Source organism: Manis pentadactyla, chromosome 14, assembly GCF_030020395.1.
Source record: "Manis pentadactyla isolate mManPen7 chromosome 14, mManPen7.hap1, whole genome shotgun sequence".
NCBI lineage: Eukaryota > Metazoa > Chordata > Mammalia > Pholidota > Manidae > Manis > Manis pentadactyla.
The window spans coordinates 22,857,197-22,873,275 of NC_080032.1; the positions used below are offsets into that span (position 1 = coordinate 22,857,197).

At 40.8% G+C, this 16,079-nt stretch overlaps 1 protein-coding gene and 1 long non-coding RNA gene across 6 annotated transcripts in view; one reads left to right on the forward strand and one right to left on the reverse strand.

Annotated features, from left to right (window-relative positions):
• IFT81 (intraflagellar transport 81) overlaps positions 1-16,079 on the reverse strand; it is a 192,928-nt gene that overhangs the window by 170,178 nt on the left and 6,671 nt on the right. The window lies entirely within an intron of this gene.
• On the forward strand, positions 599-11,623 carry LOC130680704 (uncharacterized). Its single transcript, XR_008993761.1, has 3 exons — positions 599-1,602; positions 3,424-9,390; positions 11,261-11,623. It is a non-coding gene; the product is annotated as an uncharacterized LOC130680704 (long non-coding RNA).

The following is a 16,079-nucleotide window of genomic DNA, read 5'->3' on the forward strand; positions in this document are numbered from 1 at the left end:
CATTGTGGAAAGCAGTATGGAGGTTCCTCAAAAAACTCAAAATAGAAATACCATTTGACCCAGGATTTCCACTTCTAGGAATTTACCCTAAGAATGCAGCAGCCCAGTTTGAAAAAGACATATGCACCCCTATGTTTATCGCAGCACTATTTACAATAGCCAAGAAATGGAAGCAACCTAAGTGTCCATCAGTAGATGAATGGATAAAGAAGATGTGGTACATATACACAGTGGAATATTATTCAGTCATAAGAAGAAAACAAATCCTACCATTTGCAACAACATGGATGGAGCTAGAGGGTATTATGCTCAGTGAAGTAAGCCAGGTGGAGAAAGACAAGTATCAAATTATTTCACTCATCTGTGTAATATAAGAACAAAGCACAAACTGAAGGAACAAAACGGCAGCAGACTCACAGAACCCAAGAATAGACTAACAGTTACCAAAGGGAAAGGGACTGGGGAGGATGGGTGGGAAGGGAGGGATAAGGGGGAAAATGGGACATTACGATTAGCACACATAATTTAGTGGTGGGGGGGACATGGGAAAGGCAGTATATACAGAGAAGACAAGTAATGATTCTATAGCATCTTACTATGGTGATGGACAATGACTGTAATGGGGTATGTGGTGGGAACTTGATAATAGGGGGAGTCTAGTAACCATAATGTTGCGCAAGTAATTGTACATTAATGATATCAACAACAAAAAAGCTAATTCTGTTGACTGTGTGGAGAATGAACTAGGAGTGGTGGTAGATAATAGTTTTAATTTTCATTTCAGTCTTTCCCTGCTTTGTGAAACATCTGACCCAAGTATGCAGCAAAATGGATTGATCCTTTTTCCTCTCCTTTTTATCTTAAGAAGTCACTAAAAAATTGGCATCAAGAAAAAAAAAGGAAAAGTTCTAGTGTGCCTTGATTTTTAGAATATCTCCTGCCCCAAGTTGGTGGACATGAGACTACTTGTTGAGCTCTGGGCCAAGGGCAAGAATGTGCCAAATCTAGAGACACAGAGCAGTCAACACAGCCTGCAGAAGTATTTCATCCTGTAGCATAAGGCCTAAAACTGGTGTCTAATATTACATGCTGGCTGGATATCTGATGAAATCCCAAGAACCTAGAATGACTCAATTGCAAGTTTCTCTCCCCAGTATGCTACTGTGGAAAAGGTCAGCTAGTCAAACAACTTTCCTTATCAAACAGAACAGATGCAGTTCCTGCCAACCTCCGAGTAGTGGGTTTCAGTTCCCCGCCAGCCCATGGAATTACCCAAAAGTCAATTACATTCTCCTGTGGGAACCAGAGAGCACCTCACCCTCTTGATCCTACAAAGCAAGCCTGCCTCCCACTGCCTTTGGCTGTCCACTCTGTTTCCAAATACAACCCCCACGTGTCCCTGCAAGGCATGTGGTATCCTCCCAAGCTGTAAGTATATGTGACTAATAAATTGCTGCCAATATCTGTCCAGTGTTGGGTGTCATGTTGTGGATAAAATGAGAGTTCCTGTGGCCAGGATTCTCACCTGGCTGTGGTTGACTAGCTCACTGCACACCTGTGGGCAATACATGGCTGTTGACTCTATAAAAAGAGCTCTACCCAGTGCTCTGGGCATGACACAGTGGCAGGGCTGCAAGGCTGCAGGAAAGCAGAGCAGAGGCTGGAGTGGTGGCAGTGCCGAGGACAGAGGCCCAGAGGATGGCTGTGCGGGACGACTGTGCAGAGAGGCCCAGAGGACAGCTGTGTGGACAGAGGGTCCCAGAGGACAGCTGTGCAGACAGAGGGGCCCAGAGGTAGAGACTGGCTTGCTGCATGCAGACTCGCTTTGAGTGAACGGGATTTTAGTGACTGACCTGCCACCTGGAAATAAAGTTGGGTATAACCCTTTCAGGGTTTTTTGTCATTTTCCCCCAAGAACGTTTTGCTGTCATTTTCTTTGGTCACACTGAATCCATAGTGAACTTGCCTGGGGCTGAAACCCATTGGCAAGACAATTGGCGAAAGTCGGCAGCGTTCACTGTTGACCAAGGAAAAAGACAAGCTGCCCTTATGGGAGGGGTGCTTCAGCGGGCTGCCCCTGTGAATGGGGAGACAGTGAATCGTCCCCCAATGGGTATGTGGTCTGAGGTGGCTTGCCTCCTAGAGGACTGGGCCCCACCCCAGGACTGGAGGGAAGTGGAGGTGACACCTGAGGCAGTAGGGGTGGCCCTTGGTATAGTAAGCAGATCCTTTGAGAAGCAGAGTGCCCGGGAGGCAGCGGGGGCTGTGGGTTGGCTGCTTCTCACAGTATTAAAAAGGTCTACAGAGGAGACCCAAGAAATGGCAGCACGAGAACGTGAGCTGCAAACATCTGTGGATTCCCTGAGGAAGGAGATGGCGTTGATATGAGAGGAGGAAGCAAGAGAGCACCGGCAGCAAGGTGCCATTAGAGATGAGACGGTAGCGCAGCCAGGTGTTCTGAAGGAGGAAGAGGCCATCAAGGAAAAAGATGAACTCCTGAGAGAAGCACAAGCGGAAGTGGCATGAGAACATCAGCTGCGAAGCATTGAGCTTAAGGTAAGAGACCTTCTGAAGACCAAGCTAGCATTGTTGCAAGGCACTGTCGCAGAGGAGGCACTTGGAGTGAGAGAAAGGTGCCATCAGTCCCAGAAATGGAGGAGCTAGAGAAGGATGAAGGGGTGGTGCCAGAGGCACTGGCGCCTCCTGTACTGAAAGCAGGCCCAGTGGTTGTAAAGAAAATAAAGACCCAGCAGCCCCCTCCCCAGGTCGTGGAGCACTCTATGGTCCACCCTTATACTCAGGCTGAGCCAGTGGCTGTGGGACTTAGGGGTGGATGGAATTGTTCTGTCGGGACCAGAGATGGGAAAGCTGACTTCCCTGACAGTGCAGCCCGCCTTGAGGCAGCGATTACAAAATGTGAGGTGGCACGTACAGTAGCTGAAGCAACAAGAACCCGGAAAGAAATAAGACCTGTTACTTACAGGAGGAATTTGAGGGGCCTCGTGGGGGTTATGAGGACCCAGATGTGGTTTGATTTGATACGGGCAGGAGTAGATGGAAGGAAATTAGACAGGAAGCCAAATAGGATCTTACTGGAGCTATGGCAATGACTGAAACCGGAGCGGCAGTTCCAGCCATTAAGACCAAAGAGGCAGAGGTCAGACAGAGCCACGAATCCGGCCTGTGTGTCTGCAAGACTTTTTGCTGGAGAGGCTGGAGAACAATGTTCGAGCTTCCTCACACAGGGACCATTGCAGAGGACTAAGGGCACATAGATTGAGAGGAGAGAATCCTGAAGGGGTGGAGTGTGGATAAAATGAGAGTTCCTGTGGCCAGGAGTCTCACCTGGCTGTGGTTGACTAGCTCACTGCACACCTGTGGGCAATACGTGGCTGTTGACTCTATAAAAAGAGCTCCACCCAGTGCTCTGGGCAGGACATGGTGGCAGGGCTGTAAGGCTGCAGGAGAGCAGAGCAGAGGCTGGAGTGGTGGCAGCACCGAGGACAGAGGCCCAGAGGACGGCTGTGCAGGACGACTGTGCAGAGAGGCCAGCGGGATGGCTGTGCAGACAGAGGGGCCCAGAGGACGGCTGTGCAGACAGAGGGGTCCAGAGGCAGAGACTGGCTTGCTGCATACAGACTCGCTCTTAGTGAACAGGATTTTAGTGACTGACCTGGAAATAAAGTTGGGTATAACTCTTTCACCCCAAGAACATTTTGCTGTCATTTTCTTTGGTCACACTGAATCCATAGCAAACTTGCCTGGGGCTGAAACCCATTGGCAAAGACCCATGTGTTTGGCCATCTCCATAACCATAGGGTGGGAATCCCTCCCTCACCAACAGGGGAGAGAAGAAGTAATTAAAGCACCCCTAATTCCAGGCCAGCCAATCACCCTTAAAAATTGGAGGCTTTGCTTGGTTTCTGCAGAGTCATTGTCTGCACAAAGCCCTGCCTCCTACAGCCATGGAACTGGGACCACCATCCCCATTTATTCAAATCAGCTACATGCATGCACTGGGTGTGGTCTCGCTTTTGGCTTCTTGGATATTTCTCAACCTATATTCTAATCCTGAGCAGTCATCATTCTCGGAACTTCTTCGTGTCCCCTGACTCACCTCCTTCTGCTCTCTTCAAGAGATCTAGACACCACTATCTTTTTCTGCTTTTACTATGATCTCTGTTTCCTCTTTTCCAGTCCCAGAAGGATCATGAATCATGTTTCAAAAGTAAATGATGATCTATGGAGAGGATATTGCATTTCCAATATCCTTAGGTTCTTTTAATTATCAAGGTCCCATAAGCCTGAATCTTCAGGAATCGGGAGATGGCCAACTTTAACCAAATAACTGCCATATTTGACAGGCTTGGGGAAGAGCCTATGCAACCCTGTTGAGTCCAGGGAGTTGAGTCATATTGTACTTCCCCAAGAAAACAATAAGATCCTCAAAGGCAAAGGGCCCACCTTGGATTTGCGTCTCTTAGATGCCTATTCTAGCACACTGGTGCAGTGGGGAAGAGACCCTGGAAATCGACCACCTGGGCTCAAATCCTAGTTCACCCACTAATCAGATGAGTGGCTTCAGGCAGCTTCTCCAATCCTTGGAAACCTCAGTTGTATCTTTGTGTCCAAGGGCTGTTTTAAGTCTTAAATGTTAAAAGTGTAAATGTATATAAAGCTCTTAGTCCCTGCCTGCTACAGAGTAATCACTGAATAAATGTTAGCTATTAATATAATTTAAAGTGCTAAACATATGTCTAACTATGTTAGGTGTTATTGTTATTTGGAGGGTGCCCAGGCATCATTCCTAAACTCCAAGCCCATAATTTAACCCCTCTGGATATTCTGCCTAAATAGTTCAGAGGAAAAGCAAACTGGAACAAAGGAGAAATCACTCTCTCTGCTCACTCCACCCCACCCACAGGTGCTCCTCCAGAACTCCCAACCACCTGCCATCAGCTCAGTTTCCCAAGCCAGAAATCCAAGGGCCAGTTCCCAGATCCCCTGTCTCTCTTCTCCTTCCTCATTCCATCCAATCTCATTAACTCCTCCAGCAACCATTTATTGGGCATGCTTGCACTAGGCAGGTGCCAGGCACAAACAAGTGAATGAGACAGGTTCCTCTGGAGGTTAGGTGTAGTGTGGGAGATAGGCAGGCAACATGTAAAGAAATGAGATGAAAATAGCTTGGGATAAAGAATATAAAAGAAAAAAACAGCATGCCATGATAGAGACAATGGACTTAGTTCTGATAGGGGTCAGGGATGGCTCTTCAAGGAAGAGACATTCAAACTATATCTGAATGTCAAGAAGAAGTTGGCTGTGATGAGTTGGAGGAAGGCATTCCAGACAGAGGGACAGCAAGCACAAGGCACTGAAGCAGGAAAGAAATGAGTGTGTTCCAAGAAGTGTCAGATGGCCAGTGTGACTGAGACATTTATGACATGGTCCCTACATTTTAACTCTATCTAGAAAGGGACACAGGCTTGTTTTCTTACTGCTTTGCAAACTTTGTGGTGCCATTTCAGTGAAACGATAGCTCAAAGAAAGGCAAAATCCATACAGGCAAGAAAAATAAGGGGAAATTTATGAAGCTCATGGGTTGTGAGCTGACCCTCACTAGATGAAGAGACTAGAACATCTGTTGGGATAAGAAGAGGCATCCCAACAGGACCAGCAGCATGAGCAAGGTCCAGAAAGAAGTTAGTATGATATATGCTAAGATTATAACGAGACTTGGATCACTCCTCCGATTGGAAAGAACATTAAACAAAGACTGATTTGGGGAAACCTTTAAAAAAAAAAGGTTGAGGTGTTTGAACCAATTGCAAAGTCAAAATGGAGCCATTGTTGGGCTGACAGGGAACATGAGGAAGGCAGTGACTTAAGAACATCCTTCAGACAGTCATGAGCACGTTGGTGGAGGGGGAAACTCTGGGAAAGGAGATTACTTAGACGTCAGCTGGGTTCATACAGGAGTGACTCAGTAAGCAATCTGGACTACTAACTTAGTGGTGGTAATAAAAAAGGAAGAATCTGAGAACTTTAAAAAATTCTTTTAAGTCCAACAATAAAGGATTATTTAAATAAGGTATGACACACTCATATAACAGAGTAGTATGCAGCTATTTAAAATGATGCCATAGGATAGCAAATGACACTGAAAGACGTTCAAAGCAGAACACAACCTGGATAACATTTCTTTCTTAAGGTGAATGTGAGCCTTTAATTAGAGCTCATATTTTCTTTCTGCAAATATATTATTTATTAAAAACCTTTAACCCTGAATGCAAATTTAATGAGACAAAGAAGAACCACCTCATTCCTCATTAGAATATGCATGGATAATAACAAATACAATCATTCAGAGATATCAGAGAAGGTCAATGGCATTTCTTGAAATCCAGAAATCAAGTTTAAAAACCATCTTTAGGGTTTTCCTCGATAATGGTTTGTTTTGAGTAAGTCAGTTGAGTTGGCATATGGCTGGCTCTATACTTTGCTATGAGCTAAATTCTGCCCCTCTCCTCCCAGATGCAGAGCTTAAAGTCCTAACCTCTGTTTTCTCAGAATATGACTGTATTTGAGGATGTAGTTTGTAATAAGGTAATTAAGGTAAAATGAGATTATACAAATAGGCCTTAATCCAATCTGACTAGCGTCATAAAAAGAGATTAGGACACAGGTGCAGAGGGGCTATCATGTGACCATACAGGGAAAAATGGCTATCTGTAAGAAAAGGAGAGAAGCCTTAGAAGAAACCAACCCTGCTGACACACTGGTCTTGGACTTCCAGCCTCCAGAATTGTTAGAAAACAAAATTCTGTTATTTAAACCACCCTATGTGCAATGCTTTGCTATGACAACCCTACTGATACACCTCTCTTCTTTCTTTTTAATTGCGATAAGTAATTTTAAATACAAAATCTAAAGCATGGGCCTGAAAGTTCCTCAAATACTTAATTGTACAATTTCCATATGATTCAGCTATTCTACTCCTAGGCAAAAACCCAAAACAATTGAAAGCAAGGATGCAGATTAGATACTTGTACACAAATGTTCACACTGACAACAGCCAAAAAATGAAAATAACCCAAGTGTCCATCAACAGATGAATGAATAAACAAAATGTGACAAATCAACACAATGGAATATTACTCAGCCATAAAAAGGAATGAAGTTCTGACACATGCTATAGCATGGATGAACCTTTCAAACATGATCCTAAGTGAAATAAGCCAGACACAAAAGGCCATATACTCTCTAACTCCTTTTATATGAAATATCCAGAATATGCAAATTCATAGAGACACAAAGTAAAATAAAGGTTATCAGAGGCTGGGGAAGAGAGGAATGGGAAGTTAGTGTTTAACAGGTACAGAGCTTCTGTTTTGGATGATGGAAAAATTCAGGAGATGGATGGTAATGGTTGCACAATGTTGTAAATTTACTTATGTTGCTGAACTGTACACTTCAAAAGTTAAAGTCTTAAATTTCTTATGTATATTTACCATAGTTTTTTAAATTGCCAAAACAAAAAAATGATTGCTTAGATAACTGGGATTTTTTTTATCTTGTGGAAATTTCTTTATATTACTAAAAAATTTGTACTTTTTTTTGCAGCATCTAGACATTCTTTTAGCCCAAGTCTCATTCGGAGGCTTGGTCAGTTTGCTGTTCATATTTTCTCATGTCCTCCAAAGGCATATAAGTGTGTCTTGTAAAAAAATTCCAATGGAGATCCCCAGTGTGGCCAGCAAGCCAGGAGAACAGTATCCATGAGGATTTGCAAAGAAAAAGGGATAATCCAGTGGTTGGTGGATATAAATCTTACCTTTGGCTTTCTTAAGATGGAATTCCAAACACTGACCTCACCTGAGGCACTGACTTTTCATCCACCTTCAGGAATGAAATTTCTACTTTTCTGATGGGAACGAATCTACCTTCAACTTCACATAAAGTACTAAAGGACCAGGTTCACCAAGGCACTTGCTGATCCCTGTGTTGAGCCAGGCCCCTATGCAGGTAGCCATCGAATGTGCACGGTGCCCATTCAGTTTGAGGACTGCCTGGTGCAGCACCTGGAAACAGCTTCTGCTTGCTCAGGGTACATCCACATTTTCCCCTGTGTCACTGGGAGAACAAAGCAGCTCAGCCTCCAAGGAGACTGAGATGGGAAAACCTTCAAGCAGCCAGGCAGTGCCAATGGGTAATTATTGTGAGTGTCTTTGCCATGTGGAGGTTTCTGAATGTGTTGCAGAGGCGTCATCAAAAAAGGGCTGGGACAGGTCGTTCCTGGAGATGAAGGTGGCACCCAGGAGAACAGAGGGCAGGCTGAAGCTGCTGCCTCACAGAAGCAGATCCAAATGTCAAAGAGAAGCAGAGGGGTAAAATTAGAGAGAGCAGAACATTTTAGGAAAGGAAGGAGTCTGTGCGGGAAACTCACTCTAAATAAACCCAATCTGTAAAAATATAGATTTACAAAATAAGTAAATGGGATGGGTGAGAGGCATTTTTGAAAAAGAGTCCTTTCAATGACATTTGGATGAAATTACATAAAAATCAAGTCCTCCTTTTTAAGAGCTTATCTATCCAAGAGATAGGGGGACGTCCAGAGCCTGGGCTTGAATTGACTGTTGTGAGACCTCTCTAGACCTCATCCTGGTTTTATTTTATTTCTTTTTCTTTTTTATTGATATACAGTCTTATTTTAGTTTCAAGTATACAACACAGTAGTTCAACAGTTACCCATATTATGAATCTTCACTCTCACCAGTACAGCTACTATCTGTCAACACAGAAAGATGTTACAGAATCAGAGACTGTATTCTCCATGCAACTGCAAATGGAATTATTTTCCTGATTTTTCTGCTAGTTCATCACTAGTATATAGGAATGCAACCGATTTCTGTGTATTAATTTTGTAGCCTGCAACTTTGCTGAATTCAGTTATTAGTTCTAGTAGTTTTGGAGTGGATTCCTTAGGGTTTTCTATGTACAATATCATGTCATCTGCAAACAGGGACAGTTTGACTTCTTCCTTATCGATCTGGATGCCTTTTATTTCTTTGTGTTGTCTGATTTCTTTGGCTAGGACCTCCAGAACTATGTTGAATAAAAGTGGGGAGAGTGGGCATCCTTGTCTTGTTCCCAATCTTAGAGGAAAAGCTTTCAGCTTCTCGGTGTTACATATAATGTTGGCTGTGGTTTTGTGATATATGGCCTTTATTATGTTGAGGCACTTGCCCGCTATACCCATTTTATTGAGATTTTTTATCATTAATGGATGTTGAATTTTGTTGAATGCTTCTTCAGCATCTATGGAAGTGATCATGTGATTTTTGTCCTTTTTGTTGATGTAATGGATAATGTTGATGGATTTTGAATATTGTTCCATCCTTGAATCCCTGGGATGAATCCCACTTGATCATGATGGATGATCTTTTTGATGTATTTTTGAATTCGGTTTGCTAATATGTTGTTGAGTATTTTTGCATCATTCATCAGGGATATTGGTCTGTAATTCTCTTTTTTTTGTGGTTTCTTTGCCTGGTTTTAGTATTAGAGTGATGCTGGCTTCATAGAATGAGTTTGGAAGTATTCCCTACTCTTCTACTTTTTAGAAAACTTTAAGGAGGATGGGTATTAAGTCTTCTCTAAATGTTTGATACAATTCAGCTGTGAAGCCTTCTGGTCCAGGAGTTGTTCTTGGGTAGTTTTTGATTACCAATTCAATTTCATTGCTGGTAATTGGTCTGTTCAGATTTTCTCTTTCTTCCTGGGTCAGTCTTGGAAGGCTGTATTTTTCTAGAAAGTTGTCTATCTCGCCTAGGTTATCCAGTTTGTTAGCATATAATTTTTCATAGTATTCTCTCAAAATTCTTTGTGTTTCTGTGTGTCCGCAGTGATTTTTCCTTTCTCATTTCTGATTCTGTTTATGTGTGTAGATTCTCTTTTTTTCTTGATAAGTCTGGCTAGGGGTTTATTTATTTTGTTTATTTTCTCGAAGAATCAGCTCTTGGTTTCATTAATTCTATTGTTTTATTCTTCTCAATTTTATTTATTTCTGCTCTAATCTTTACTATGTCCTTCTACTGACTTTGGGCCTTGTTTGTTCTTCTTTTTTTGGTTTCACTTATTGTGAGTTTACACTGTTCATTTGGAATTGTTCTTTCTTGAGAAAGCCTGTATTGCTATGTACTTTACTGTTATAACTGCCTTCACTGCGTCCCACAGAAGTTGGGGTATGGAGCTGATGTTTTCATTTGTCTCGATATATTGCTTGACCTCTGTTTGTATTTGGTCATTGATCCATTGATTATTTAGGAGCATGTTATGAAGCCTCCGTGTGTTTGTGGGCTTTTTTGTTTTCTTTGCACAATTTATTTCCAGTTTCATACATTCCTTTGTGATCTGAGACGTTGGTTGGTACAATTTCCATCTTTTTAAATTTACTGATGCTCTTTTTGTGGCCTAGTATGTGATCTATTCTGGAAAATGTTCCATGTGCACCTGGGGAGAATGTGTATCCTGCTGCTTTTGAGGGGAGTGTTCTGTAGATGACTGTTAGGTCCATCTGTTCTAATGTGTTGTTCTGTGCCTCTGTTGCCTTACTTATTTTCTAGGAGTGAGTGGTGTGTTGAAGTCTCCTAAAATGAATGCACTGTATTCTATTTCCCCCTTTAATTCGGTTAGTATTTGTTGCACATATTTGCATGCTCCTATGTTGGGTGAAAAGATATTTATAATGGTTATATCCTCTTGTTGGACTGAATCCTGTTTTGCTTTGTTTTTATATTCCTGTTTTTCTTATTTCCAGAAGGAAAAGACCAGGCTAAATATGGTCTCTGGAATACTTTTAATCTCAAAATGTTCCCTCCATTGTATAAAATGGGACTTACCTGTACCTGACATTAAGCTTATATATAGTGCCTAGACATTACCTGGTAAGTAGTCAATAAATGTACTGTGTTAGTTACAATCAAGTCTATATACCATGGCCTTTGAGGCCCTACTTGGTCTAGCCCCTGACTACTTCTCAGGACCTTAGCTCTCCTCATTCTCCTCCTTACCCACTATGCTCTATGCATACTAGCCTTCTTTCTGTTCCCAAAACACACCAAACTCATTCGACTCAGGGCCTTCACACTTGCTGTTCCTTCTGCCTAGAATCCTTTTCCCACAGATTTTCAGAGAGTTGGCTCCTTCCTGACATTCAGATCTCAGCGCAAATGTCCCTCCTTAGAAAGGGCCTCCCTAGCCTCCCTATTTCTATTAATATACAGAGAGAATTTAACACCCAACTGAAAATGCATCTTCTTTTAGGGTGCACTTGGAACATATACAAAAAGACATACAATAGAGCATGTATTTCCTTTAATACATTCCCAATAATCAATATGTTACAGATTAGGTTCTCCAACTGCATTTCAATGAAACTAGAAATTAATATTAAAAATATAAATTTTAAAAATATTTAGAAACCAAATAAAGTATTGCTAAATGACTCTTGACAGTGTCTAAAACTGGATAATGAAAACACCACATAAAACTGGTGTGGGTCACAGTGAAAGCACCACTTTAAAAGGAAATTTATAGCTTTATACGCATTTGACAGGAAACAAAAAAGGTTAGCAAAGACATGAGCTAAGGATTCATCTCAAAGCATTTTCAAAGCATTGAAAAAAGAATAGCAGAAGCAACTGAAAGAAATAAGAAGGAAATAACTATTAGTGCAGAAATCAATGAAATACAGATCAACTGAGACAATTAACAAAAGTAAAATCTGGTTCTATGAAAAGATTAATAAGATTACCAGAGGTCTGTGTCTAAGAAAAAGGAAACAAAACAAATTAGCCACAGAATAAAAAGGAAAACATAATGACAGTCACAACAAAGATTTTTTAAAATATAAGAAAATTGTAAAAAATCATGTGCTAACAATTTGTGTGGCTTTCCCTGACTGCCCCTACTTATTATTTTTGTCTATTGTCTGTCTCCTGGCACTGGAATATAAGCTCCTTGAGGCAGATATTTTTGTCTGTTTGGTTCCAGATAAACACCACACACTGAATAACTATTTGATGAATGCACAGATGAATGTCCCCAATAAGCTGACATAGTGAGGGCAGATAAGTTTTTCCCAAGACAGATATTTTGGTTTGTCTTCAGCAGATTTGCCCAGTTACAAGGACAGCTGCAACGGAATCCCAGTAAAGATGTCTGGGATCTGATCATACCAAAGTCACAGTGTACTCAACAATGGAAATTTCTGGAGCCACTCAAAGAAACTGAATTTCTGGCTCAGTAGGCCACAACTGTGCCCACATCCTGCGTACAGACAATAAAGGGAGAAAACAGTTTTGTGGTCCCTCAAAAAAATTAAACATGACCCAGCAATTCCAGTCTTTGATATATATCTCAAAGGATTGAAAACATGGACTCAAACTAAAATTGTACATGCATGTTCACAGCAGCACTATTCACAGCAGCCAAAAGTGGAAGTAACCCAAATGCCCATCAACTGATGAGTGGATAAACAAATGTGATATATTCATACAATGGAATATTATTCAGCCATAAAAAGGAATGAAGTACTGACACATGTTTTATACTATTTATTCAGTATCTGAAAATATTCAGATACTTCTTGAATATCTCTAAGAACAAGTTAAATATTACTTCACTCATATTTTAAATTTCTAATACCTTTAGGCATTTATTATTATTCAAAGTATTATAGCCTCCAAAATTTCTCCTAATAGTCTGCCTATTGATGTTTTCTATTACTATTTGAAAGTTCTTAGTTGTTATTTTTGAAAATAAGTCTCCACTCATTACTTTATTTTAGCAACAATAAACTTAAATGTATACTTAAACTACTGATAAAATTTCAACATATAAATTACCCAAAGAGACTTTTTCACTCCAGTTACAACTAGAATGCTCACCTACATTTGAAAATGAATATTCACATATTAAGAACATAAACCATTGACAGGCCTCATTCACATCACTGACATTGATATTCTGACTAGAGATAATGGTTCCTTACATGACCCCACATTCATTGATCACATACAAGTCAGAAAGGCCAGAAATGATGCTGTAGTGGTCATTTGACTACTTGGTCTTCCAAAGGCTAAGTGGCAGAGCTGGGCCAAAGAGAAGGCTGAAGATGGTGTTTCATACCTAGTAAGGAAGCTAGATGCAGGGAGCTGGAGGAGATGCACATTTGTTCTGGATAATTCTCAGGGCAGGAAAGAGCCAATATTTACCCTCAGCTGACCCAAAGAAAGTGACTGCATTTGTCACCCCACTTCCCATGGAATTTCCTCCTGAGAGAGAAATGGAAAAACCAGGGAAAGGGAAGCAACTGAAGAGACAGGATTCTCCTTTCTGAAAACACTTCCTCTTGGTTGTGCTTTTAAGTGCACATCACACATTAGGTTGATGGTTTTGGAGCCTGATTAGTCTTTCCTTTCTGCTTTTGTTCTCTCTTAGCCACCAATTATTATCAAGCAAAATCTCTGTGACAGGCAGAGGGAGGCATAATAACTAGAAATAGCAACATCTCCAGAATGTTTTATCAAACATTAATGGGACTGAACTTTTAGGCAACTGTAAACTGGGATTTTTGAGTGTCACTCACGTGAAGGTGGTTTTCAAAATAGAAACTGCTCTGCAGAGCCAAAGAAACCTGGATTCTTGTTATGTTGGATTTAGATCTGCAGAGACTGTTTATTTGGCTAATAATCCAATAATTCTGTTGGGGGATGGATTAACAAACAGTCTGTGTATTCCAGAAAACTGCCTTCAGTACAGAACAAAGCAGATGGGTTTTCATTATGAAACAAGTCACGTAAGAGGTATCCTTTGAGGCTTTTTGTTGTTTGTTTCATTTTCTTTCAGATTTCCAAGTAAACTTAAAGTTGTTTGATGTAAAATCAGAAGTGCATTTTGGAGGCTACATTTCTTAGAAAGCCTCCCTGCTTCTTGCAATAGCCTCTTCTTTTTTTACAGATCTAGTTCAAGTTTAACCAGTTCAAGTCTCCAGAGAGTGAAACCCAGGGTGGACAAGGGGAGTGGAGTGAGCAGTATCAATGGCCTGTGGGGTCCCGTCTCAGAATTCATTTTATCATGAGCCTTCCTGAAGCTGGTCAGCATCATCCTTCTGAGGGTTACCAACTCATCCTGTTTGCAGGGACCTTCCTAGTTTTAGCCCTGAAAGTCCCACATTGTAGGACTTTTCAGTCCCAGGCAAACCTAAGGATTCTCATCTAGGGGTTTGCCTCCTTGTTTATCACCTAAGGATTTATCTCCCTTGCCTGAAGCCACACTGTGTACAAACAAGACATCCTAAGTGGAATTCAAACTGCCAGAAACTTTTCAAGTTAAATCTACCTATGTACTTTGCAGCCTCTGTCTCAGCATTACCTATCACAGCATCTTTTTCTACCATTAAACAGGATTCCTACCTAGTTACCCCAAAAACGTCATTAGGAACATTATGAGGCAAATGTTTCTACTCTGTTAAAAACCTTTCATTTTTTTACTTATTTTTTAAAGGAAAAATATCTAAATTCACATTTTAAAGTTCTTGCTTTGAGTAAGAGACTTATTTTCTGTGCTTATAAAAATTATTTTGTGAGGGAATATCATTTACCCAGCTGAGCTAGCTTTGTACTCCTCCCTCAAGTCCTGGTCCTTTTGCCATGTATCTGAAGGTACATAGAGAAATGTACACCAAAATCGTCCCAGAAGAAAACAAATCAAGCTGTCCCAAGATTAAAGACTAAAGATAGTGAGTGAAATTCTTTGTAGCTTAATCCAAATTAAGAATCCTAAATTTATAATATTTCTATAGAGTTAACTGTATTTGTTTCCTATTTATGCTGTAACTACCACAAATTTTGTGGTTTAAGACAACACAAATACACTATCTTACAGTTGTGGAGTTCAGAAATCCAAAATGGGTCTTCTGGGCTAAAATCAAGGTGTTGTTAGGCCTGTATTCCTGATTCTTTAGCCCCTTCTAGGCCACACTCCCCAACTCAAAATCTATAACTTAAACACACCTGCAAAATCCCTTTGGCCATGTAAGGTAACATATTTACAGGTTCTGGGGATCAGGATATGAACATCCTGGAAAGTGGGGTGTCATTATTTGCTTCCCACAGTAATTAAGGGGCCATCTTAGTTATCAGACACTATGGGACTGGATCTTTGGGTCTTATTTTCCTGAATCTGTTGGGTAATCCTTCCAAATATTTAGGTACCTAATAGGTTCTGTAAATTGGAAAAGATATTTTATTATGCTGTATGCTAATGCCAGGGAACATAACGAAATGGATGGGAGTTCCAATAACCAGTATCCCCACAAGCCAAAGTTCCCCCATTTCAAGGTGCCCACCCACAATCCTCATTATCCCTTCATCTTGGTACACATCAAGCAACAGAACCATAAAAATAGTCCCACACAATATTACACAATGATTTAGAATGGACGAAAGGATTTCACAGCATTTTAAGGCTATATAATGAAATAGTTAAGAGCAAAGATTCTGGAATCAGACAGGCACAGACTCAAAACCTGATTCAACCACTTGTAGGATCTCAGTTTGACTCCTCAGTGCCTACCTCATGGGTCATGTGAGACTGAATGAGATGAAGCCTTTCAAGCATTTAGCAGTATCTTAGCTGTTGTTATTACTATCAAAACATGATATCATACTTGATACAATAACACTGATCCCCATTTTATATATATATATATACATATATATATATATAGGTATATATACTTACATTTATGCTTATACAAAGAAACAGACTCCCGGGAAGTAAATAACTCTTCTAAGGATGCACAACTAGTAAATGATTTTATATATATCCTAGTGTCTGGGACACACAGTATCCACTCCTAAATACCTGTTTCAGTAAAATCAGACACAATCCCTGCAGTTTGACCTCACAGCTGCTGCACCACTTCTTGTGTTCATAGCTTTGATTTTCATCCATCCTCTACTCTCTGTTGCCTACCAGAGAATATGGTCTTCAATGTCTTTTTACATCCTAGA